This window comes from Cynocephalus volans, chromosome 14 (assembly GCF_027409185.1).
Source record: "Cynocephalus volans isolate mCynVol1 chromosome 14, mCynVol1.pri, whole genome shotgun sequence".
Lineage (NCBI taxonomy): Eukaryota > Metazoa > Chordata > Mammalia > Dermoptera > Cynocephalidae > Cynocephalus > Cynocephalus volans.
The window spans coordinates 30384563-30411641 of NC_084473.1; the positions used below are offsets into that span (position 1 = coordinate 30384563).

The 27079-nt window shown below is 35.9% G+C and overlaps 1 protein-coding gene and 1 non-coding gene across 2 annotated transcripts in view; one reads left to right on the plus strand and one right to left on the minus strand.

Annotated features, from left to right (window-relative positions):
- Window positions 1–27079, minus strand: part of MEMO1 (mediator of cell motility 1) — a 121330-nt gene that overhangs the window by 87797 nt on the left and 6454 nt on the right. The gene's annotated exons all lie outside the window — the stretch shown is intronic.
- Window positions 20016–20122, plus strand: LOC134363510 (U6 spliceosomal RNA). Its single transcript, XR_010021744.1, has one exon. It is a non-coding gene; the product is annotated as a U6 spliceosomal RNA (small nuclear RNA).

A 27079-nucleotide genomic window follows, 5' to 3' on the forward strand; every position in this document is an offset into this window, starting at 1 on the left:
ACATCACACTCAATGGTGACAACTGAAAAGCATTCCCCCTAAAATCAGTAACAGCGCAAGAATGCCCACTTTTGCCACTTCTATTTAACATTGAAATGGAATTTCCAGCCAGAGAAATTAAGCAAGAAAAAGAAATAAAAGGCGTCCAAGTCAGAAAGGAAGATGTAAAACTGTCTCTTTTTGCAGATGACATGATCTTATGAATAAAAAATCCTAAAGGATCCACATCAAAAGTTTTAAAGTTAAAAAGGGAACTCAGGGGCCGAGCCCGTGGCGCACTCGGTAGAGTGCTGCGCTGGGAGCGCGGCGACGCTCCCGCCGCGGGTTCGGATCCTATATAGGAATGACCGGTGCACTCACTGGCTGAGTGCCGGTCACGAAAACGACAAAAAAAATAAATAAATAAAATAAAATAAAATAAAATAATTATAAAAAAAAAAAAAAAAAAAAAAGGGAACTCAGCAGTGTTCTTAGGATACCAGATACAATAGAAATCAGTTGTATTTCTAATCACTAGCAATAAGCAATCCAAAAGGAAATTAAGAAAATTCCATTTATGACAGAATCCAAAAGAATACAATACATAGCAATAAATTTAACCAAGGACGTGAAAGACCTGCAAACTAAAAACTACAAAACACTGAAGAATTAAAGAACTAAATAAATGAAAACTTGCATACATGGATTGAAAGATTTAATATTGCTAAGATGGCAATATTCCCTAAAGTGATCTATAGATCCACTTCAATCTCTATTAAAATCCCCACAGCATTTTTTGCACAAATCCTCAAATTCATATAGAATTGCAAGGATCCCTGAATAGCCAAAATAACCTTGAAAAGGCACAGAAAGTACGCCTTTCGATAAATAGTACCAAAATCTAAATCAACTCTACCTTGTATTTATGCCTTTTAACAAAACAAGAAAAATAAAACAACAGTCATGAATAATAAAAACAGGAAGTGAAATCATGAAAGTTCTGAGGGTTACTATATTGATTTTTCTTAAGCTTTAAGAGGAATACAATAAAGCAGTTTCCTATTAAAAACAGTCTGTCTGCAACAACAAATTAAAACTAATGTAAAAAAATTAAAATGTTAAAAAGAAAAAAATACACATGCAGGTCTGGCCGGTTAACTCATCTGGTTTGAGTGCACTAACACTAAGGTCAAAGGCTCAGATATCCGTACCCACCAGCCGCCAAAAAAAGAAAAAATACATTAGTACACCAGTTTGGTGAGCATAATGACTCCTAAATTATGCATTCTCCTGGGACAAAGCAAAGTTCTTTTAACTAGATGAAACCGGAGTCTGAAGACAATTCTCATTTCCAGATTTGTGTGACAGGGAGAGGAGTCAGCAGGCGATGTATAAGCAGTAGGATCTCATTGGGACCGGTCAAGTGAAAGCCTACACTCCTCTTAAACTCATGCCCTATCTCCCAGACACATGGGAGGACATCTAGACACACAGATCCCAAGAGTACTTAGCTTCCACATCCATTAGTGTGTATCTAGAAAAACGAAGTAGTGTCCTAGTTTCATTTCTTCCCCACCCCTCATGTGGACTGAGTACTAAAAAACAAAGTGTCTTTGCCTAAAAACAGTCTATAGAGAGACAGAATGCAAGAAACAAGTACCCTGCAATGATGAGATGAGAAGGGAGTCTAAACTCTCAGACACATTTAAATGTGGCGAAAATCAAAAATGATGAAAATTATGTCAAGATATGTATATTATAATAACCTAGCATTAGTGGTCACTAACAAGTCACACTTCTAAAAATTACTAAAAATATATACTCACATGTTAAAAATACAGAGACAATAAAGAAGAACCCACTATGTCCAGAGAGTTGGAATGCACATACAAATCACTTTCTCTGCAGGTGGCCCATAAATTGTGAACACAGTAAATTTAGTTCCAACCAGACTCTTAATATAGCTAATTTCAATTATTTTTAATAAATGTTTCTCTTCAGCTCCACAACTGAATGATGAATGAGGGAAAGATAAAGTGGAAAATGGGGAAGCAAATTCTCAGTTTAAAACCTTTAAATAGAATTGAAAATAGAAAAATACTAATGAACACAACAAGCTGAATTTAAAAGCTTTCCATATGTACATTCTAAACAATGAAAGTATAATTCAGACTTATAAAGAACATATTTTCAAAACCAATGTTAGATATTAAAGAAAATTGCTTTTAAGTATGGATAATTAAATATGTCAAATGTCAAGGGAATTTCCATTTCTAAAAACTCACAATATTAAATATTACTGCGATAATTCTTGCTATTTATGAAGATCAAAATAAAATACAGCTTTTTTTCTTTTAAAGCTCTAACCTTTCATTTCCTGATGTAATTAAACACCAAGATCCTTCAGAAGAATATGAATTTTCAGATTATAAATTTAGGATTTATAATAAGACAGAATGAAAATATTAAAAACATTACTGAGGGCCGGCCCGTGGCTCACTCAGCAGAGTGTGGTGCTGATAACACCAAGGCCCCGGGTTCGGATCCCATATAGGGATGGCCGATTAGCTCACTGGGTGAGCGTGGTGCTGACAGCACCAAGTCAAGGGTTAAGATCCCCTTACCGGTCATCTTTGGAAAAAAAAAAAAAAACATTACTGACATTGCATGTATGGTTTATGCTCTTTCATCAGCAAGTAATTATTGAGTTCCTTTTGTATATGACACTAATTATGAAAAGGTATCAGTGACAGTCATTTCCATCCAAAGGCTTATCTAGTTGGGGAAATAGCTAAATAAAAACAAAGTAGAATATATAGGAGGGTACTTCAAAAAGTTTGTGGAAAAATTGAATTAAAAGATAATACGAATCTTTCCATGAACTTTTTGAAGACCCCTCATACAGTGCTTAATGAGGGGTTTAGCGTTCAGAAGAAGGAAAAATGCTGGGAAGTAAAAGGGACTTAAACTAGAAAGCAGAATCAGAGAAGAAAATGGCAGGTTATTCCAAAGAGAAGTAACCTATGAACAAAAGCACAGAAATTGAAATGACAGATCCAGCTGAATGAAACAAAAGCCTGCACAGGTGAGAAAGGGAGAGCTGGAACAAGCGACTCCTTAAAGCTTAGATTAGGGAGTCTGCTTATTTTCTACATAGACACACAATGGGGAGCCACTGAGGGTTTATGGCTTCTTATACCTGAAAAAGTATTTTACAAGAGCATCATATTCAGTCATGTGCACTGTAGAGTTTATACGACATGAACCTTTACAGGAAGCTAGAAATCTTTAACAACACATTTGGGAAATTTCTTATGATTATCTTGCTTTTATTTATCTTATACAATGAAACTCCACAAAATAAAATGTGTTCCAAGTTAAATGATTTCCTAACATTTTATTTGCAAATAAACATATATAGTTAATAATCTAGATTATCAATTTATTAAAAGCCTTGTATGGGAAGCAACATGGAATGGTGATTAAGAGCTCCAACTGTGGATCCAACTGGTTGAAAGACCCACACAAGCTGCACAACCTTGAACAACCCAAGCCTCGGGGGGTTTTTTTGTTTTGTTTTGTTTTTTAAAGATGACCGGTAAGGGGATCTTAACCCTTGACTTGGTGTTGTCAGCACCACGCTCACCCAGTGAGCTAAACAGCCATCCCTATACGGGATCCGAACCCGTGGCCTTGGTGTTACCAGCACCACACTCTCCCGAGTGAGCCACAGGCCGGCCCAGCCTCGGTTTTTTAATATGGTTGCTGTATTAAAAAAGAAATGCAAGCGCAAATGCCTAGCATACAGCAAGGACTCAACAAATGTTGGCTATAATTATTAACAGAATTCAAAAGCCCTATTATCCTAAACTTGAGATAAGAACTTCTTTCAATCAATATTGCTTTCTAATATTAAAATATACTTATTTTGGTCAAAGCCTCAAACACTGGATACCATCAATTACCCAATTTGTCTCCTTGTTTCTCACAATCTTTTCTCTTGCAAAATACATTTTCCCAAACAACAGCTAATAATTTACTTCTATTATGACTAGATTTGACTTTCCACATTAAGTATGTTTCTGAAAATTTTTCTTAAGGTAATAACTTGCCTATGAAATCACATTTGCCCAAATCTTGCCATTCTATGAAATGATCATCCCCTAAAAGAAAAAAAGTCTTGGTACTGAGATATAGCAATAATCACATACAGTAATATTAGCATTTAATGCAAGAACTATCCTTAATGGTCATTTTATTTTTCTTTGCTTTGTCCCTAAAAGTTTACTAATAATAAATGATCTTTACATGAGGTTTGACACATTAATAATATACATAAAGTAAAATATATCACACTTAATTCCTATTTTTCAGGAAATCATAAAAAATTATATATCTGCTCCAGATGGATGATGGTGGTGATAGCAAAATGTGAATGTACTTGGTGCCTTGAAGTGTACACTTAAAAATGGTTCAGACGTTAAATTTCATATTATGTGTATTTTACCACAATTTTTAAAAATAAAAAATAAAGTATTTAAAAACTGAATTTTTTTTAAAGCAAGCTAAAAAATACTGGATTTACAATGTCACTCCTTTGCTTTAGTTGATGACTGTCACCAAAATCATAATTTAAAGAGAAATGTTGAATAAAATTCCTAGTGTTGGCTTATCTCAACTACAGTGAGGGTTCATTTGTACTTATTTTCCACTTCCCATGAATTTTAGTGAAATGCCACCAGGTAATTAGTAAATACTTCCTAAATGATATGTAAAAACCAATCATTTCTTAATATACCAGATGACAAACTGGAAGATGAACTGTATCCAAAACAGAAACTGTCTTAACTCCATTATTTAAAAATAACACTTCTTAATTTAAAAAGAACTGAAAAATGATGATTAAATTATAAATGTCAAAATTCACATTAGCAGTGAAATTTTAAGACATTTTAAGAACTCTTTTAACTTTTAAATCCCTGCTCTTCATTCAATGTTTATTTCATTATAAACATTTTTAATACATAAATCAATTTTTTTATTTGAATGCTCTCTGCCATTTCACATGGCTTCCCATTATAATTAGAATAAAACACACACTATTTTACCAGCCCTACAAGATTCTAAATGATGTGGTTTTAGCCTCCTGCTCTAATCTTCTTCACTATATTTAAACCACATATCCCCTCTAACTGGAAGTTTCTCCCCCTGAGAACTTCACAGCATTTGGGATTTCAATTTAATTTTTACCTCCACAGAAAGCCCACTTCTGATCCCTATCATAGTGATTTCTCTCCTAGTCACTTCTGCATTTCCTGTTGACCACAGCCAAATGCAGAGGCAAGAAGTATCAAGCATGGCAGTAATATAAGGCATAGAAACCACAGGACCCTTCCAATCTGGTCACAGATGATTAGAACAGGAAAGTGGGAATCAAACCCAACAAGAACCAGTTTATAGGCTAGCCAGCAGCCAACATGGTAGCCTCAGTAGCCAAAGAATTCTACACAAAGCAGAAATGGTGACTACATAGACTGATCAGTGTCCAACTTGTCTCCCTCACACAGTTTAAATCAGTCAACTATGCTGTCTACCCTAAGTGAATCACTGTGCAGTACATGCATGTATTCAAACAACACACTTCACCCCACAAAAATGTTCAAGTAAATGTTAAAAAAAAAAAATTAAAAGACATAAACAATTTTTTTAAAATTTTAAAAAGATAAATTAGTCATAGCACCAATTCAGAAGAAACACGCCTTGAATCGCCTAATGTCAAAGCACTAAAGCAGAAGTAGTTCCACAGAATCACCTGTAGCGCTTTAGAAAAAATACACAAGCCCAGAATCCCCATTTCTAGAGGTCTAACTGATTCAACAGATCTGGTGTAGGGACCCACAGACTATTACTGTAGCCTCCAGCTGAGAACCACTGTGGTAGTAGAGTAGTTAGAGCTCTCTGGTTTCCTAAATGACTACCCATTTCCTCAACCACACCCTGTCTCCCTGACACCTTGCTATGCACAAGTTGAGATTTCTGTGCCCCTTACTTTCCCATAATAAATTTCCATTACTTAATACCTAAACCTATCTCTCTGACTTACGTAAACAATATACTATCTCACTTGTGGTGTGAAAGCCATGTATCTTGATGTTAAAAATAATCAGCAGACAGATGTTCTTCCTTGCCACATTTGACCTAATTTTCTAAAACACTGTGATATCTATCAGTCTTGCACTCAAACTTCAAATATTTTTACCCAATGAAATCACAAAGAACCAAAGGAGAAAAGCATCTGCACTGACAAAATTGGTGTCTAAGTCTACATGGGAAACTCATGCATTTTACTCCTAAGAAAGTTCCTGAGAATTCAAGACTTATTTCATTCAATTCTAATAAATTTATTCTCCAAACACCCAATAGGTAAAAAACAACAACTCAGACAGGGAAAAGAGACAGACTGCTACAAATAGGCACAATGACATCTAAAAGAAATGACACACACAAAAAAAACTTTTTTTAAAAAACAGACTTAACGTGTTTGTCAAATCCATAGATCTGAAATGAAAGAATGAACTTAAATGTATGCAAGTTAAACACACACAAAAATTTACCAGCATGTCAGGATATGCCAGGATGGAATACAGATGGTGACAAATGAATCTAACTGTATTATAAATATAGCACATCACCTCACTCAACGGAGTGGGGAAAAAAAGCATCTGTAAAGTTTAGCAACTTTTTAAAGTCATTTAACTTTTGAAAATGATGTTTTGATTAGAAACTGTAAGGCTAAAGGTACAAGGAACTGTACACAACCTATACTCTAGTTGGTAAATTTGTTTCACACAGTGGTATGGGTTAACAATTGCTTTATATGTATACCGGGGTTGAACAAATAAGTAAATGGGTGGTGGGTGGTGGTTGGGAGCCAGGTTTCTCACTGTTAAAGAGGAAAGTTTAGCAAGGGGAGAAAGGTAAAATGAACACTATGGTACTGGATTACAGTTGGAGAAATAAGTATGAACTCATTTAGCTTAATATATATACAGACAGATAAATAGAGAAGTAATTAAAGTGTATACATGAGTTAGTATAAACAAATTTCCTGTCTCGATCCACTGATAGGGCTTAGAAGCAGTGGCACCTAGTAGCCATGAACACATCTAGTGTCCAAATCTTAGTTTCTAAATATCATTTCCCAATAAAAGAAAGCAAGACTCTGAAGAAATGGCATATTATGCAGAAGGGGCAGGGAAACACAAGATGAGCTTGGAGCATCTTGTAAAGCAAGGAAATGTTAAAAAATCAAAAGGATGGGATATCTCAAGAGGATGCAGGAACCAACCTGAAAATGCTCCCGATGGCCAATACAAGAAAAATATGAGCTACAAAATACTCCCACATTACTTTGTCCCAAAGTACAAAATAAATATACTGAGTCCATACTGATATAAATAAATGATGGAATAAATAAGTGGGGGGGGGGAACAAATTTTTCTAAGAGGAGAACTCAAATAATACACGTAGATATTAAAGTCCAGTGTGGGCTGGACTTTAGTGACTTACATCCAAAGAATAGAATATGGAAAGGGAAAGATGGTAACTTTATAGCAGAGAAACCAGGCAAACACTCACTACATTAACCAAATAAAGATTAACCTCGCCACGGTTTATATCATGTACCCCCCAATATATGATGAGGTCATTCCACCTCTGTGCTATTTGTCCCCCAAACCCATAACCCCAGTCCAATCACAAGAAAAAAAAACAGCAGACAAACCCAAACTGAGGAACATTCTACAAAATTCCTTACAGTATTCCTCAAAACTGTTTGGGTCATGAAAAACAAAGAAAGATTAATAAACTGTCTCAGATCAGAGGAGACTAAAGACATGATCACTAAATGCAGTATTATATCCTAGATTGGATTCTGAAACAGAAAAAGGACATTAGTATAAAAACTGGTGAAATTAAATAAAGTCTGGAGTTAATGGTACTGACAAATTACTATTTTTAGTTTTAACAAATGTACCATGGTAATGTAAGATTTTATTAATATCGGGGAAGTTGGATGAGGGATATATAGAATCTCTGTATTATCTTTGCTACTTTTCAGTAAATCTAAAATTATTCCAAAGGAAAAAGGTCATTAAAATTATAAGTAAACATGAATTAGCACAGAAAGCCAGGGTCACCAAGAGTGAAGGCAAGACCTTGCCTGCACTCACCCAGAGCCAGTGATTCTCCACTCACCCAGCATCCAGAGAGACGCACCGTGCACCGATGGAAGGGACATGGGCAGAGTGATGGTGGCCAGGCTTGGGCTGGGGCTGCTGCTTCTGGCAGTGTTCCTACCCACGCACATTTATTCAAATTAAACAACTGTTTTAACACTTTCAAGTAATTCCTCCCAGAGTACCTCAGCTGCCCAAATCAGGTAACAATACCACCAAGTGGCAGGCAGTACCCTGCAGTTCACAGCCAGTCTCCTCGTCTTGCTCTCTCCTACATGTCTAGTGTTAAGAGACTCAGGCCAAGAAACGTCTAATTTCCCCATCTTCTAAACCCAATCCAATGGCATCTAGAAGTCCAGTGTGGCAAGGACTTCATCGAATCTACTAATTCCACATCTTTTTTTTTTTTTTAAAGATGACTGGTAAGGGGATCTTAACCTTTGACTTGGTGTTGTCAGCACCACACCACGCTCTCCAAAGTGAACTAACCAGCCATCCCTACATAGGGATCTGAACCCGTGGCCTTGGTGTTATCAGCACCACACTCTCCCAAGTGAGCCACAGGACAGCCCTCTAATTCCACATCTTATTTATTGACACAGAAAACATTGGTAATCCCAAATTTGATAGGTTTGAAGAACACGTGAAGGGTTTGACTAGATGATGAATGCCAATATTAAATCTGCTGGAGTTTCATGTACAAGAGGAAGAGACAACATCCAAAATGAGTTAAGACATAATTTCCTTGAATGTGGCTTAAGAAATGTGGACACTTTACCTTGAAGATAAGAATAGATTTTATCTAGAGATAAAGGATAGAATGCGGAATGGAGATTTAGTTCTCATTTGGTTCATTAAATCTGTAAGGCCATAAAACAAGTAATATAAAAAGCTTCCATGATTCTATTTATATGTACATTAGAAGGAACTTCAGTTGTTACTGAATAAATTCTCAATGTATTGTTTCAGCAGTACTAATTTAATGCCAATATACTCTAGATTAAGTTTTACATTGTTAAACCATCACTGTTGTCCTGGGAACTGACTTGTTCTTCCTCTGAGGCTTTAGATTTGACATTGCATTTGACCTTTCATGTAGTAATTGATATATGCCAAAACAACAATGATTGGAATCTACTCCCAAGTCCAAGCATCAGGAGTAACTCGTACTTACCTGGTAGGCATTTCCCATCACCTATTTCCATTCAACAAGAACACTGGATTCATTTAAATAAACATTCCAAAGAGTAGAATTACATTGAACTCAATTATTTCAAAATGCTGCTTTTTATTACTGCATATGTTGCATACTTTTTACAATTTAAAAAATGATGTTTTGAAGGTAAAATTATAAATCTTTAAACTAAAAAGTCAAAAATGTGAAGGAGCCAAAACTGTAAATCAAGTATTTGAGAAGTGAAGACGGGAAGCTAACTTGCATTAGATTCACAAAAACTTTTATACTCTTTCTGTAAATACATTTTTTTTTTTTTTTTTTTTTTTGGTCTTTTCAAGCTATGGATGAGAATAGCCACATTTGGAACACTTTTTGTAATCAGTCAATATTTTTAGATAGTTCTAACCTGGTCTTATGCCTAAAAGTGGGCTTCATTCTGCAGTAAATCTTCTACAACTGCCTCAATACACAGAAAGCTTTCTAAGAATTCGCTTGTTCGCATGGTCACACACTGATGCTTAGATGCTCCAGTATCTAATATGGCAACAGTAGTCTTGATAACCAAACTCATTTTTTCCCACCCTTAGAAATCTACACACAACAGCTAGATCAAACAGACTGTAAGCTCCTGTGTATGTGAGTGGACACTCCCTTTGGCTTCACACTGAGTGCTGCACATCTTTTTTTTTTTTTTTTTTTTTTTTTTGTCTTTTTGTCTTTTTGTGACCGGTAAGGGGAACGCAACCCTTGGCGTGGTGTCGCCCACACCGCGCTCAGCCAGTGAGCGCACTGGCCATTCCTATATAGGATCTGAACCCGAGCGGAAGCGCCGCTGCGCTCCAAAGCGCTGCACTCTCCCGAGTGCGCCACGGGGCCGGCCCACTGTACATCTATTTTGAACTGTATACTATGTTTGTGTATTTATGCTGTAATTTACAGTAACCGCTCATGTTATGGAATTGATTTGCATTAAACACAAACTGTAAATGAAAAAGAAATGGCTGAAAGGAAAAAAAAAAAAAGAGTGAAGACAAATATCACCAAACTCCTCACTGAAGATTGTCACTATTTTCCAACACAGTAAAATATGATCTCCATTGGTTGTTAAAGAAAATTGGAGTTATATCATGTATTTTTGAAAACAGAAGATCTATCATATATTTCCATATCTCTAAAAGCTATTAAAACTGAAAGTGGTAATTTATCTAAAATAACAATTTAAAACCACTTCCTGTTGGATAGTTGTAAACAGCAAAGGTTTTAACCTTATTTATTTATGTACATATTTTCCACCAAAAATTATTGTTGTTTCACTCTTATATTGGTTTAACAACTGTTTCGAATCACATTTATTTATTTATTAATAGAAAACTTCACATCCCACTGGCAATTTTATACATCAGAAACCCTAATGTGTATGTAATGTTTCACTTAACAATCGAGTAGAACAAAGTTATTTATGTGAAGTCTTCAGTCATTAATAAATGTATCTTTATTCATTAAGATATTTAATAAGTAACCAAAATCATTTTCTTCTATACATTCTTTTCAATCGTTTACCTATTTATTTAATCAATTTAATTAATTAATTTTGCAAAACGCCTATTATGTACCAAGACTGCTTCCAATTATCAGTATACAACAGTAAACAAGACAGGCAGGTCTATGTTCTCATAGAGTATATTTTCCAGAGGATGGAGGCAGACGGTAAATAAGTAAACAAATTAACGTCAAATTGTGGTAAATGCTATGAAAGAAATAAACAGAACTATTTATTTCATTGCTATTCTGTGTGCAGCAGAGGAAAAAGGACTACTTCCAAAAAAGTAGACAGGCAAACCACCTTAAAGTATGTAACAACTGAACTGAGAGCTGTGGAAAGAAATGTTTAGGGAGAAAGAATAGCAAGTGCAATGGCCCTAAGGTAAGGAGTATAGTATGTTGAAGGAACCAAGGATAAAAAAATGACCAAAATTTCATGAATCCTAAAACACAGTGAACAAGGGGGAAAATGACAAACGATGAGGCAGGATAGGCAGGCACGGGCCAAATCATACAGGCTGTTAATAAGAAGCTTAAGTACAACAGAAAATCGTGGAAGGTTTTAAGTAGTTCAGTCCCATTATCTGATTTATATTTTAGAACTCTAAAACATATACTTTAAAGTAAGCACACTAACAAACATAACTTAATACATAATTTAAGTATAACTTTGTCATTTATTTGGAAAACTGGTGTCAGACAATAACATAATAACCTAGTCAGATTAAGTCATTCAATCATTCATGACGCATTTAGTGAGCTCTTATTCTATGCCAGAAACTCCCCTGGGTGCTGGAAATACAGAAATGATAATGGTGATGTCAGCTTCTACTCTGAGCAATCCAGTTTTCTTTCTAAAACCCCAAAGCAGGAGTTCTCTAACACTGTGCTGTGTATTAGAACCACCTTTGGTGTATTGTAAAAATGCAGGTATCTGGGTTCCACCTATCAGTAATTCTAATTCAGTGAGTTTCTGATGGTCCCTCACCACATTTTGAGAAACAGAGGTGGAGAAAGAAATATATCACAATCACCTAAAATTTATAGGTTATACTTCCATGGTCTTCTTGAGAGTATGGAGTTTGGCACAGGTGCGTGTGTGTGTTAATGGAAGGAGTATGAAGTATGGCACAGGGGTGGGTAGAGAGAGAGAGAGAGAGAGAGTGAGAGTGAGAGTGTGTGTGTGTGTGTGTGTGTGTGTTAAGATTGATATCCACTACTTGGAGAGTTCTTGGTTTCTTCTTTTTTTTTAATTGCCAAGGAAGAAGTAAGGATTTCTACAGACCAGAGGTTCCCAAAGTGACCTCTACAAACTCCTGTGCATTCCCAAGACCCTTACAGAAGGTCCACCAGGTCAACACCATTTTCACAGAAATACTAAAACATTATTTGGTTCTTTCACTGTACTACTGACATTTGGCCTGATGGTTCAAAAGTAACAACGGGTAGAACTGCTGCTGTCTTATTAGCAGTGGCATCAAACTACAGTAGTAGTCACTACGTTCTTCACAACCACACACTCATCAAAATTTTAAAAAGCCAGTTCTACTTAAATTACAAATTAAATCTCAACCCTTGAGTACACAACTTTTTAATATTCTGTGCACTGAAATGAGAAGATAGCTATCTCAAGAAAAAGCATTTATATGACTGAGCTGAACTAGACACTTTTTATGGAACATCGTTTTTCTTGAAAGAACTAACAGACAAATGATAATTACTTTATCTTGGGTATTTGGAAGATATTTACTTAAAAATGAACACTGGGCCTATTACATCAAGGAAAACAACCTAAAATATGTATTGCTAACTATAAAAGTCAATCTTGAAAGAAACAAGTTTTGCAAAATACTAATTTTTAACAATAAGGGCTCAACAGCTTCCCAAGTCAAAAAGACTTTTCTGATGAGAATGGTGATGATATTAACAAGTATGATTGGCAACGAATAACAAAATGTGTAAACATTTTGAAGATCTGCATAACCAAGGAACAAATATTTTCCAAAAGACTAATGCATAGTGTTAAAAAAATTCTGCATGGATAAAAGATCCATTCAAAGTAAAGGACAGACCAACTGATCTTAATAAAAACAGCGTACAAAAACTTCACTGCTATGGTTTCAAAATTCCACATTGCAATTAATCTTTAAGAAATTCCCTTTAGGAGTACATCACCTTGATTGTGTTGGCAATTTCACAGGCATATTAAATATATATAATTCACTGTATGTCAACTATATCTCAATAAAACAATTAAAAAAAGAAATTGCCACTTGTTGAGTTTCAGTGTAGCAAAGGATATCCACAATTACCTGAAAAGTTTATTAAAATATTCTGCCAAATTCATATCTGTATAAAGCCAGATTTTCTTCACATTTCAAGCAAAACATATTACAACAGAGTGAATGCAGTAGTAGATATGAGAATCTAGCTGTTTTCTATTAAGTTACACATTAAAGGTATTTGTAAAAATGTAATAAATGCCACTCTTCTCATATTTTCCTTGTTTGGGAAGATAGTAATGTTCATTAAATATGTCATTTGTATCATCAGATGAGTGGATACGGAAAATGTGGTACATCTACACAATGGAATACTACTCAGCTATAAAAACGAATGAAATAATGCCATTTGCAACAACATGGATGGACCTTGAGAGAATTATATTAAGTGAAACAAGTCAGGCACGAAAGAGAAATACCACATGTTCTCACTTATTGGTGGGAGCTAAAAATTAATATATAAATTCACACACACACACACACACACACAAACGGGGGGGGGAAGAAGATATAACAACCACAATTACTTGAAGTTGATACGACAAGCAAACAGAAAGGACATTGTTGGGGGGGGAGGGAGAAGGGAGGTTTGGTGATGGGGAGCAATAATCAGCCACAATGCATATCGACAAAATAAAATTAAAAAAATAAAATAAAATAAAATAAATAAATAAATAAAATAAAAAATAAAAAATAAAAAATAAATATGTCATTTGTTTGTGGTCATTTCACATATAAAAATGTCATCTGTATTAACATGTAATGAGTTTATTACTATTTATAACTATTTGTTATTTTTAAACAAAAGTAAATATTTTTAAAATTTCTCAGTTTTCGTTTCTAATTTGATAGCTACTGATGTATATAAGCCCACATAACCAAAAGCTCTTTAGGGTTATCAATAATTTTGAACAATGTAAAGAGATTCTGAGATGGAAAAGTTTCAAAACAACTGCTATACATCAAATGACATTTTATTTAGCTACACAACTCTGGATCACCTTACTGAATACATCATTAAGTATCTTCCTCTGAAGAACCAGAATAAGGAACGACAAAAAAGGGGGTGTCATGCAAAATAATGACTCCCTATGTTTAAATATAAAAAAACTTAAACTAGTAAATTTAAGTACAAAAAGGGAAAGTATGAAACAGTTACGTGATATGCTACCATTTGCTGGAAAGGAAGGGGAAATGATGACTTATATCCACATGTGCTTGCATATGCATGAAAAAACACTGGAAAGCCACTCAAGAAACTGATAAAAGCAACTACCTATAAGGGAAGGAGAATACTGAACCCACAGGGATGGTACAGGAATGAGACTTCTCAATGAATACTTTTGATTTTTAAAACATATAAATGTACTCAAAATTTATTCAATTTAAAAAAATCCTAAACCGATATTAAGCCATAATTCAAATGTACTTTCAATTTCTAAGTTCCTCTAATCTCAGAAAAACTAAAAAAAAAATCTTACGCTTTTTATCAACTCTGAGGCAAAACACAGCTGCTAGCAATGCCAGAGAATAAGCACCAGTGGGTCAATCTGATTGCTAAGACACAGGAGGGAAGTTTTCTTTTAAAAAAAAAAAAGAGGAGGTTTTTTTTTTTAAACTTATAAACACATCTGTCATCTGAAAAAAACAAAATAGTAATGCATAAAGTAATTAATAAGAAAATAGCCAAGTAAAACTAACAGTTGTTTTTTTAACTCTTTTATATAAAAGTTGACTTTTGCTTTGAGCCTTCACTCACAAATAGTTTAAACTTTGACTGCTTGCAACTCATGAGAATTCTGGAATACAGAAGAGTTTTCAAATTTTTCTAAGACTAGCAATTTAATAAAAATTTTTAAATTACTACTGTCATCTTTCTTCACAGTACAACATAAAAAGGCATATTTCTTTCCATATGGATTAGCAGTGCTCCATGACTTCTAACAGAGTTCTCAAGCCAATCCTGGAGGTCAGGGTTGAGCAAACAGCCCTTAGGCCAAATAAGGTTCACCACCTTTTTTTGTAAATCAAGTTTGATTGAAACACAGTCAACACTTATTCATTTACATATTAACTCTAGCTGCTTTCACAATACAAGGGCAGAGTTAACCAGTAGCAATGTCATAGATCATACAGCAAGCAAAGTAGAAATTAACTATCTGACCCTTTACAGAAAAAAATTGAGGCCTCTGTCCTAGGTTATTAATTTCAACTGATAAGACACAAACCCCACTACAGCGAGATCTTATCACTGCTTAACATACCTTGTTTGAGACTCATCATCCTAGCTAGGACTTCTCTCTCACTGTTTTCTCCTGGCTCATCAAGATTTAATTTTTCTTTTTCTTTTAGCAAGGAAAGGACAGCAAGAAATAGCAGGAGGCAGAGAGGAGTTATGTTTCCCTAGAAAAATTCCAGGCTTCACTCATGATACTACCTCATCCTTAGGAAATAAAGAAATGGTCTAGCAAAAAATACATATCGCCTAAACCAAAAAGGTACATAATCAAGAACGGTTATATGACCTACCTAAACTTGGAAGCCTACATTGTGCATAATGGGAAAACATAGAAGCATTCCCATTACAATTCACTATCATCATTATTAAACATTCTGGGGGTATGTACCAGCCAACACAATTAGATAAGAAAAAATTAGAAGTGTAAGATTTGGAAAGAGGTAAAATTCTCACTATATGCAAATAATATGACTATATTCCTGGGAAAACTCAAGAAAATCAACTAGAATATATTATTTAAAAAATAAAATTTAATAAAGCTTTCATATATACAAACAGTTTTCATACGTAGAACAATTTACACAATCTAATGGAGAAAATACACCACCATGTAAAAAGCAATACAGGAAATAATATATCTGGGGGGAAAAAACTAAAGTAATACACAAAAGCTTCATAAAGAAAACTCATGATGACATAAGAAAAACTTTGCTCCAGAACAGAAAGATACATACTGCAAAAATATAAAGTCTCTGAAAATTCATCTATAAGCTTAATAAGGTCCCAATAAAAATACCAACAACAGGATTTAGACTGTGGCTTTAGTATGGTTTTGGTAAGTAGAAAAAATTACTCTAAGTTCATATGGACAAATAAACAAGCAAAAATTAAGTACATAAAGAAAAATAAGCCTACAACAGCCAACAAAAAAAATAAATAAAAGAAAAAAAGAAGCAAAAATACACAGAGAATTTCTAAAACATAAGAGAAATAACAGCAACTCAGATTATAAAACTACTAAAATTGAAACTGTGTTCACTGACCCAATGGAACCAAATAGGCTGCCTGGAAATAGACACCAAAACATAAGGGGATTGAGTATAATTATAAAAGAGGGCTGTCCGGTTAGCTCAATTTGTTAGAATGCACCCTTGTAACACCAAGGTCATGGGTTTAGATCCCCATACCAGCCAGACACCAGAAAAAAAAAAATTATAATTATAAAGGAATAATTTCATATTGTTGGAGAAAGACAGACTGTATAATAAGAGGTACTATGGCAATAAATGAAAGTGGGCTCAAAAATCCTAACACCATTTTGTACCTCATAAATGTATATAACTGTAATGTGTCAACATAAAATACATATTAATTTTTTAAAATAGGAAAAAAAATTTGAGTGTATCTCAAATTTCATATCACAATAAATTCCAAATGGATAAAAGATTGAAATGTGAAAAGTAAATTAATGAAATAATTAGAAGCATTCATAGAAAATTAGATATAAAAAAAAAAATACAAACACAGAAGCCAAGAAACCATGGAAGAAACAATTAACAACGTTTTTAAACTTTTAACATGCAGGGAAAAGAATATTATAAGAAAATCAAAAGTTAAATGAAAAACTAGGAAAAAAAATATTTTCAACTAATTCCACAGAGAACCCCTATAAATCAATTACAAACACACACATAAACAACAGAAAGACAATAGGCAAAGAATATAAATAAGCAATGCAGAGAAAGAAATAAAAATAAGAAAAATATAAAAACATGCTCTACCTTGCTCATACTAAGAGAAATGCATATTAAAACATTCCTGACATAAATTCTATCTGCACTCATGAGGAAGTAACAGGGTCCAGACTTACCCTACAGCCATGCACAACTACAAAACTAGACAAAACATATAAATATATATAAAGCCTTGTTTTCAGACATTCAACATTAGACAACATGGACAACAGGACTGTGGGAAAAGAAAAAAACAGTGATACCTAAAATTACCCAGAATTCTGCCAGAAGGCAATTTACAAACTACCACTCAGGGAAAAGAAACACAGACCTCGGTAGAATCACTAAGATTTGCCTCATTGGAGTTTGGGGAGGCTAGGTGGCTAGAATTTGCACATCAGAGTTCTAGAGAAGAGGAAGCTAAATATGAAAGAGCTCTAGAAATCTGTCCACTTGAGTTGCTGGCCTAATATCAACAACTCTACAAAGTTGAATGAAACTCTACAAAGCCAGACAAAGAAAAACTTCTGAGGAAAGAATAATTCCTACAGCTCAGATGGCCATAAATCATCAAATCAACCAACAGCCTAAGAGGAGATAACTTGTTGATAATATGGTACATTCATAACAGACCCCTAAAGAGTAACACTTTAATGACAGAACTACATAGTCTTTTTGTTTTTTATCATCACACAATGTAAACATTTTAGTGGCCCTTTACCAATTTCTCCCTAAAGAACTACATTAGTCTAAAAGAAACTATCCTAAGGAAAAGTAAAATAACTCAAAAAATTATGTAAATAACCCGTAAGTAATGCTATCTATCAGAAATAACCTGAAGACCCTTTAAATGAATACCACAAATACCAGTACTCAGTGAAGTAAAATTCACGTCTGGTATCCAATAAAAAATTAATAGACACGAGAAGAAGAACATGACACAGAAACAGGAGAAAAATAATTCATTATATCTAGACCCAGAAATAATAAAGATAACAGAATTACCAGAAAAGGACATTCAAATAGCTATTGTGAAAATACTCAATAAGTTCAAAAATTTAAACATTACTATAATACAGAAATAATCAAATGGAACATATAGAGATAAAATTTAAAAATTGAAATAAAAATTTCACTGATAGAATTAAAAGCAAAATTATGTACTGGGCAGCCACCAAAAAAAAAATTAAAAGCAAAATTAGATACTGTGGAAGAAAAGATCAGTAAACTTGAAGACAAAGCAAAAGAAATCATCCAAAAAGAAGCACAAAAATAAAAGGAAAAAAATTATCAGCAAACTGTGAGACAATATTAAGCTATCTAAATTATATGTAATCAGAATCTCAGAAAACAAAGGAAGTGAAAAGAAAAACTATGTGAAGTAATGATAAACATTTTTCCCAATTTGCTGAAAATCCAAGATGCTTAGCAAGACCCAAACAGGATAAAATCAAAGAAAACTATTCAGAGGCACATGATAAGAAAATAGCAGGAAAATGTTAATAAGTGAAAAATCTTAAAGTAATTGGGAGAAAAAAGACACACTGTACAGACAGTCCCTGACTTACAGTTTTCCCACTTTACAATGTGCAAAAGCACTATGTATTCAGTAGAAACCATACTTTGAGTACCCACACAACTATTCTGTTTTTCACTTTCAGTACATTACTGAACAAATTACATGAGATATTCAACACTTTATTATAAAACAGGCTTTGTGTTTGGTGATTTTGCCCAACTGTAAGCTAATATAAGTGTTCTGAGCACATTTAAGTTAGGCTAGGCTAAGCTCTCATGTTTGGTAGGTTAGATGTATTAAATGCATTTAAGACTTACAACATTTTCATCTTACAATGCGTTTATCAGGACATACCCCATTGTAAGTCATTGAGCATCTGTATTCAGATGAACAAACATTCTAAAAAATCACAGACTTCTCAGAAGCTATGCAAGCCAAAATACAATAGAACATTTATAAAGTACTAAAAGAAATAGTGTCAATATACCCATCAAGTTCAATACCCACCAAACTAACTGTCAAAAATGGGATAGAAAAAGCTACAATGATCAAAACAGTGTGGTCCTGGCATAGGACAGACACAGAGACCAATCGAACAGAATGGAGAGTCCAAAATAACCCGAAACACCTACGGCCAAATCGATTTTGGACAAGGGTGCAAAGACCATTCAATGGGGAAAGGATAGTTTCTTCAAAAAACGTTGCTGAGACAACTGGACATCCACATGAAAAAGAATAATGTTGGACCTCTACCTCACACCACATACAAAAGTTAACTCAAAACAGATCAACTACCATAATGTAAAAGCTAAAACTATAAAACTCTTAGAAAAAAGCTTAGGGGCAAATCTTCATGACCTTGAGCTTGGCAAAGTTTTCTTACATAAGACACCAAAATCACAAGCAACAAAAGAAAAACTAAACAAAATTGGACTTCAAAAATTGAAAACTTTTGGGCTGGCTGGTTAGGTCAGTTGGTTAGAGCACAGCATTATTACACCAAGATCAAGGGTTTGGATACCTGTATCAGCCAGCCACTAAAAAATAAAAGCTTTTGTGCATGAAAGGATATTATCAAGAGAGTGAAAAGATAACTCACAAAATAGGAGAAAAATACTTGAAAGTCACATATCTGATTAATATCTACTATATATAAAGAACTCTTACAACTCAACAACAAAAAATAACTCAGTTCAAAAATGAGCAAAGAACTTGAGTAGACACTTCTCCAAAGATGATATACAAATGGCCAATAAACACATGAAAAACATTAGTCATTAAAGAAATACAAATCAAAACCACAATGAGCGCTCGCTTCGGCAGCACATATACTAAAACTGGAATGATACAGAGAAGATTAGCATGACCCCTGCACAATGATGACACACAAATTTGTGAAGTGTTCCAAATTTAAAAAAAAAAAAAAATCACAATGATAGAGTTTCACACCCATTAACACAGCTACTATCCAAAAGAAAAGGAAAATAATTGCTGGCAACGATGTGCAGAAATTGGAACCCTCATGTATTGTTCTTAGGAATATAAAATGGTGCAGCTGCTGTGGAAATTAGTTTGGCAGTCCTCAAAAAGTTAAACATAGAATTACCATATGACCCAGCAATTCTAACCCTAGTTATATACCCAAAAGAACTGAAAACAGGGACTCAAACACACCCACATTCATAGCAGCATTATTCACAATAGCCAAAAGATAAAAACAAGTGTCCATCAACAAATGAATGAATAAATATAAATGTGGTATACACATACAATGGAATATTACTCATTCTTAAAAAGGAATGAAATTACGATACATGCTACAACATGGATGAACCTTGAAAACATTACACTAAGTGAAATAAGCCAGATACAAAACACAAAAGGACAGAAAGAATGGTGGTTTCCTGGTGCTGGGGCAGGGCTGGAGGTGGGGTACATTTAATGGGTACAGACTTTCAGCAGGGGAAGATGAGAAAGTTCTGAAGAGGATGATGATGGTCACAAACCACGTAAATGTACTTTAATGCCACAGAGCCATACACTTAAAAATTGTTAAAATGGTCAATTTTATGTTACACATATTTTACCACAATAAAAGTGTCTTTGTATACCTAGGGCCTTGCCAAATAGTTTACGCTAACAATGTGATTTACGGTGAATTCCTGCTTTTGTTTGTTTGTTTGTTTTGTTCTTTGACTGGTAAGGGGATCGCATCCCTTGGCTCAGTGCCGCCTGCACCACGCTCAGCCAGTGAGCGCACCAGCCATCCCTCTATAGGATCCAAACCAGCGGCCTTGGCGCTGCCAGCGCCACACTCTCCTGAGTGAGCCACAGGGCCAGCCCCAAATTCCTGTTTTTGTTCTCCTGGTACCCTGAGCCGCATTGTATCAGTGCAGGGTGAGGGAAGACTTAGTAGCTAAAGTCAATTACCAGGATGCACAAGGCCTACATGACTAAACACTCCACTAAAAACCCTGGATACCAACACCTAGGTGAGTCTCCCTGGTTGGTAATACTTCATATTTGTTGTCACACATCATTGATGAGAAATTTAAGCACTGTCCGTGCAACTCCACTGAGAGAGGACAGCCGGACAGTCGTACTTGGTTTCTCCTGAACTCCATCCACCATATGCAAATTCTTCTTCTGCTGATTTTAATCTCTTTCTCTGTAATAAACAGTATCCTTAAGTATAACAGCTTTTCTAAGTTCTATGAGTCCTTCTAATGAATTATCAAACCTGAGGTTGACCTTAATGACCCCTGACACACATGGAAAAGCATATGCCATGTAAATACTAACCATGAGAAATCTGGCTTAGCCTTACTTAATATAAAACAAGGAACACTTCAGAACAAGAAATATTACAAAAACAAGGAACACCTCAGAACAAGATCTAGAGAGAGAAATACATAATGATAGCCAATTCATCAAGAAAACATAACACCAAATATGTACACCAAATAATAAAGATTCAAAATATATGATACAATGAATCCACAAGATTAAAAGAAAAACAGACAAATCCACAATTATAGTTGGAAATTTCAACACTGCTCTTAGTAATTGGTAGATATAGTGAAAAGAAAATCAACAGGAATGGAGGGGATTTTTAAATACAATCATCCAATTTAACCAAATTAAAACTTACAGAACATTCTACCCTACAACTATAGAAAACATACATTATTTTCAAATTGAACATGGAACACTTACCAAGATTGACCACATAATAATGAGCCATAAAACAAGTCTATTGTGAGCTGTCAGGGCCCAAAGGAGAAAAACAGATACAACATATCCTAAATTTATTTGACCATAAACTCTTCAAAAGGCATCTCCAGACTTCCAGTCAAGATGGCGAAAGAGATGGTCCCCAGCATCACTCTCTCCCACAAATTAACCAATTTACAACTATTAAAAGGCAACGACAGCCAAGCTGGGGCCACTAGAGCTCAGGGGAAGAGGAGGAAAGACACACAGAGTGCATGAATGCAGGAGAAGCCACAAAGAGAGAAAGAAAAAACGCTCCGACTGTTTCATGCTGCAGCCATATCCAGGCTGGAGCTGCTGAGTGCACTGAGCAAGAGCCAGCAAAAGACGCAGCTGTGCCTTTTGGATGAAGTTGCTTGGAGGCGGCAGCAAGGGAGAAGAGGGCCTTGGGGGCCCCCAGGACAGCAGTACCACCAGCAGAGTTCCTGTGAACCCACATAGGACCAAAGAGCCACAACAACTGAAAAAAAGGAGCGACTCAGAGGCCAGTGAGTTATCGTAAAGGACCAGAGCATGGCCTGTCCCATGGGGAGTGCTTGGAGCATGGGCAGTTGGGGAGATGGGCCCACCAGGGGGACACTGGAGCACAGCAAGGACAGCTGATCTGCCCCCCAATCAGTGCAGGACCACTCAGAGGAGACTGGTCAGGAATATAGAACTGCAGGGGTGCAGTCTGATGAAAAGACTCAGGCCCAGACCAGTGTTCTACACAACCCAGGTGCATCAGATTTCACCAGATCTAGAAGTACCTATAAAATCACTATTAAACCCTGAGCTGCACAAAAAGCCTTCCCTAGAGAATCAGCAGCAAAGCAGTAATTTAGCTCAACCACAGAGCTCAAGTGCTGGTTCCCACAGGAAGTTCCCCCATTTTAGAAGTAAGCAAAGGACAGTAAATTAGTTCCAGTGCATAGTTTAAGTGGTGGTAACAGCAAATAATCCAACACAGAACTGAAAGAAAAAACAAAGTACCCACAACCAGAGACAAAAGTTTGATAACTAGTAAAGGTCTCATTTCACCAAAGAACACATATAACACCGAGAAGGACTGGAAGTCCTCTGGGCTACCAAGCCAGAAACAGGGGAAAGCCAGGGCCTCAGCCATGCCCCCTGACACCTGCAGCCAGTCCCCTGGATGGGGGCCAAGGGCCTTAGCCACACACCCCCACAAGTGCAACCACCCCAATGACAACCACTCAGCTGCTGCAGGAACAGCTCCGGGCTCTCCTGAGCCAGGGCAGTGGGGGGCCAAGGGCCTCAGTCCAGATCCCCCAAAAGATCAACCAGCCCAGGGACAACCACCGCACAGCCGCAGGAGGCCCCCCAGGCTCTCCTGAGCAGGGGCAGTGGGGGGTCCAAGGGTCTCGACCACACACCCCCACACCCCCAAGCAGCCCAGTGTTGACCAGCAAGCCTCAGCAAGAAGGACCCCGGGTTCCTGAGCTGGGGTGGTGGGGGGTGAAGGCTATTGCCACACCCCTTTGACATCTGCACCCAGCCCAGCAATGACCAGGCCACTGCTGGAAGCCCACTGGTCTCCCCTGTGGGCATGTGGGGGGTGACACGGGCCTCAATCCCACCCCTCCTTCCTCCTTTTTCCATCCCATTTCCTTCCCCTTTCCCCTCCCTCTCCTTCCCAACTGCTCTACAACAACATAGTAGAATGTAAAAAAAATTAATAAAATTAAATTTTATAAAGATGCAGTCCAATAAAATACTGTTTTTTATGCTCAATTTAAAAAAAAAAAAAGCCATCTCCAGAGACAAGTGTTTTTTCAGAACACTTTGGAAAAAGCTACCCCACCCATTTTCAACATCTCTTCCTATCTCTCCTCCTGACAGTGACTAACAAAACAAGGAAATCAATAAAAATTTCTTTTACTTGACCATCAGCCAGGATTAGCCAGTTATGAACTACACACAAAAGTCGTAAAGCAGGAATAAACTTCACATATTTGGGGAACATCAAGGAGGCCAGAACAGCTGGGATAGTATGAATGAAAGGAAAAGTGTAGGAGATGAAGTCAGAATGTTAAGAAGATGTCAAAAAATACAAGACTTGTAAGTCCTGGTAAGAAGTTTGAATGTGATTCTAAGTGTGATGGGGGTTTTTGAGAAAAGGATATTACCTGATTTACATTTTTAAAAGATCTCTCTGCCTCTGCATAAAGAACAGAATGGAAACTGGGCGACCAGTAGGAACTATAGACAGTAGCATAAGAGATGGCTAAAACCAGAGTGGCTTAGGCCAGACTTAACACATACTTGTCAAAGAAAAAATTCTGAGGCAAATCTACATATATTATGTCAAGATGCCTTAAATTATTTTCTTTCTGTGGCTCTTAGGCCATCTCATTTTCTTCCCCATGAGATGCTTAATCTGTTTTCCTTACATTATCTCCCCAACCTCTTCATGGAGGAAATGTTATAAGGCTCAGTCATCAAACCTTTTCTCTAACTATTCTCACTCTCATAATAATTTCAGCCAGACACTTGGCTTTACATATCATCTATATGAGATTAATTCCAAATTTTACATCTCCATCTAAACTCCAGACACCCTATCTCAGATAATAGCAACGCCATCACTACAACTGCTCACGGATAAACCTTAAGAGGTACCGTACCCATGACTCCCCTCTTTCTCTCATACCCGACTTCAAGTATGTCAGCAAATCCTCTCAGCTCTACCTTCAAAATATATCCAGAGGGCCGGCTCGTGGCTCACTCGGGAGAGTGCGGTGCTGATAACACCAAGGCCCTGGGTTCGGATCCCATATACGGATGGCCGGTTCGCTCACTGGCTGAACGTGGTGCTCACAACACCAAGTCAAGGGTTAAGATCCCCTTACCGGTCATCTTTTAAAAATATATATTATATATATCCAGAAACCAACCACTTCTCACCATCTCCACTGCTATTATCCAGTCCAAGCCACTGTCATCTCTCACTTGAATTTCTGCTTTCCCCCTGATTGGTCTCCCTGGTTCTACCCTTGCCACTGCCTTCACCACTTCCTGACCTTAGTCTACTCTCAACACAGCAACTAAGTGATTCTATAAACCTACATTAGATCATGTCATCAACTGCTCAAAATCTTCCAGTGGCTATTTCATTCAAGTAAAAGACCTCTCAATGGCCTTCAAGACCTAACATCAACTGACCACAACCCCTTTGTGCCCGTGCCCAGGCTACAGCCGCTTAACTCGACTCATATCACACTACTCTGTCCCAATTCACTTCACTCCAGCTGCAAGCACTCACCTCCTTGCTGTTCCTCATATACTCCAGGTCTGCTTCAGTCTCAGAACCTATGAATTTGCTGTACTCTCTGCTTAAAATTATCTATCCCCAGATAATATGCAAAGCTTGTTCTTTCATCTACTTTACATCTTTATTCAAATACCAAGGTCAAGGGTTTGGATCCCCTTACCTCCCTTTACCAGCCAGCCACCAAAAAAAAAAAAAGTCACTCCATGCTATTTAATATCACACCCTCCAACCCCCAGCTTTTAACATTCCCTGTCTACCAGCTGCTTTGTTATTTTCTATAGCACTTTCCTCTATCTAGCACACTATATGTTTTAATTATTTACTTTATTTATTGTCTGTCTCCCCCAATTAGAATGTAAACTCTGGGCATTTTTGTCTGTTTCATTCTCTGCTATACACTAGTCTCTAGAGCAGTACCTTTCACATAGTAAAACTCCATTTATTCAATACTGAATCACTGAATGTTAAATAAAGCCTTTTCAAAAGTGCCAAATTTTGTTAGGCCAAATTCAAATTCTAGGACTAGCCTAATTAAAATATATCAATTACCTTGTCAGTACTTATATTATATGAACAATATTCAACATTTATAAATGTTTTTAGTCATATTTCTAATTATTTTATAATCTAAGACATTACTTGACAATTATAAAGATGCTTACTGATTCCAAATAGTTCAACTTCTTATTATCCTGGCATTACCATAAACAGAAAGAACAGTAGACTTCGGCCAGAAGTCCTCGATCCAAATCCTAGCTCTACCATTTACTCATAGTATGATTCAGGCAACGAAGCCTCCTCCAAGTCTTAGTTTCTCATCTATAAAATGGCAGGATGGGGGGTGGATTAAAGACCCGCTTGCCTTACTATCCGACACCTAATCATAGGATTATTGTGAAAATCAAAAATGAATGAGAAAATGCTTTAAAAGCCATAACTAATATACAAGCATGAGAGTTAAATGTCCATACCGTACTTTGGGGAAAATCTGAAATGGGACAGAAAAAGTTCAGTGTTTAAAGCAGCATCTCACCACATCTCCCTGCCTCTAAGACTAAATTCTAGTTTTAGAGTCAGGCTGGTTCTTCCACTTACTTGTTATACCTTAAACAAGTTACTCAACCTCTCTGAGTCATTGTTTCCACATCCATAAATGGAGATAATACCAACCTTGTAGCGTCCTTTTGAGGATTAGAGATTATATACATTTATGTAATGTACCTGTGGAATATATTTAATGACTTATTTTTCTCATTTTCTTCTTCTTTCAAATGGACAAAAATCCAAAAGCAAATAATACAAACTACACCATGGAAGTAAGGATGATTTTGACTTGGAAACTGCACATGAAAGGACAAGAAGGAAAGTGAGAAAGAACTAGAAGTAACCAAGCAATATCAACAGTTTGCCTGTTAAATTTGTTCTTTCCTTCTTGCCTTTCTCCAAGGTAAAATTATATGATAAGATACAAAGAAAAATCAGCATACAGAAAACTGTATTTAGTAACCTAAAAGAGTTCACTTTAAAGCTAAATGTTATTAGTCTTTTCAAACAATACTTTTATTAGTCAGTTTTCGATTTCTCACACACCAAAACATTTTATTTGACTCTAGAACTCAAGATACATGCCAAAAATATTAAGCTGTTGTTTTCCAGCTATAGAACCAATATAATCTTATTAAATATGTTTAGAAACATAGCAGAATGAATGAATACAACTTAAAAAGTAAATCTGCATTTAAGATATATATCATATAAACACTTCAATATTACTACTATGTATATTCTTACAAATTGTACTTATTCTTTATGCCCCTTGTCCAA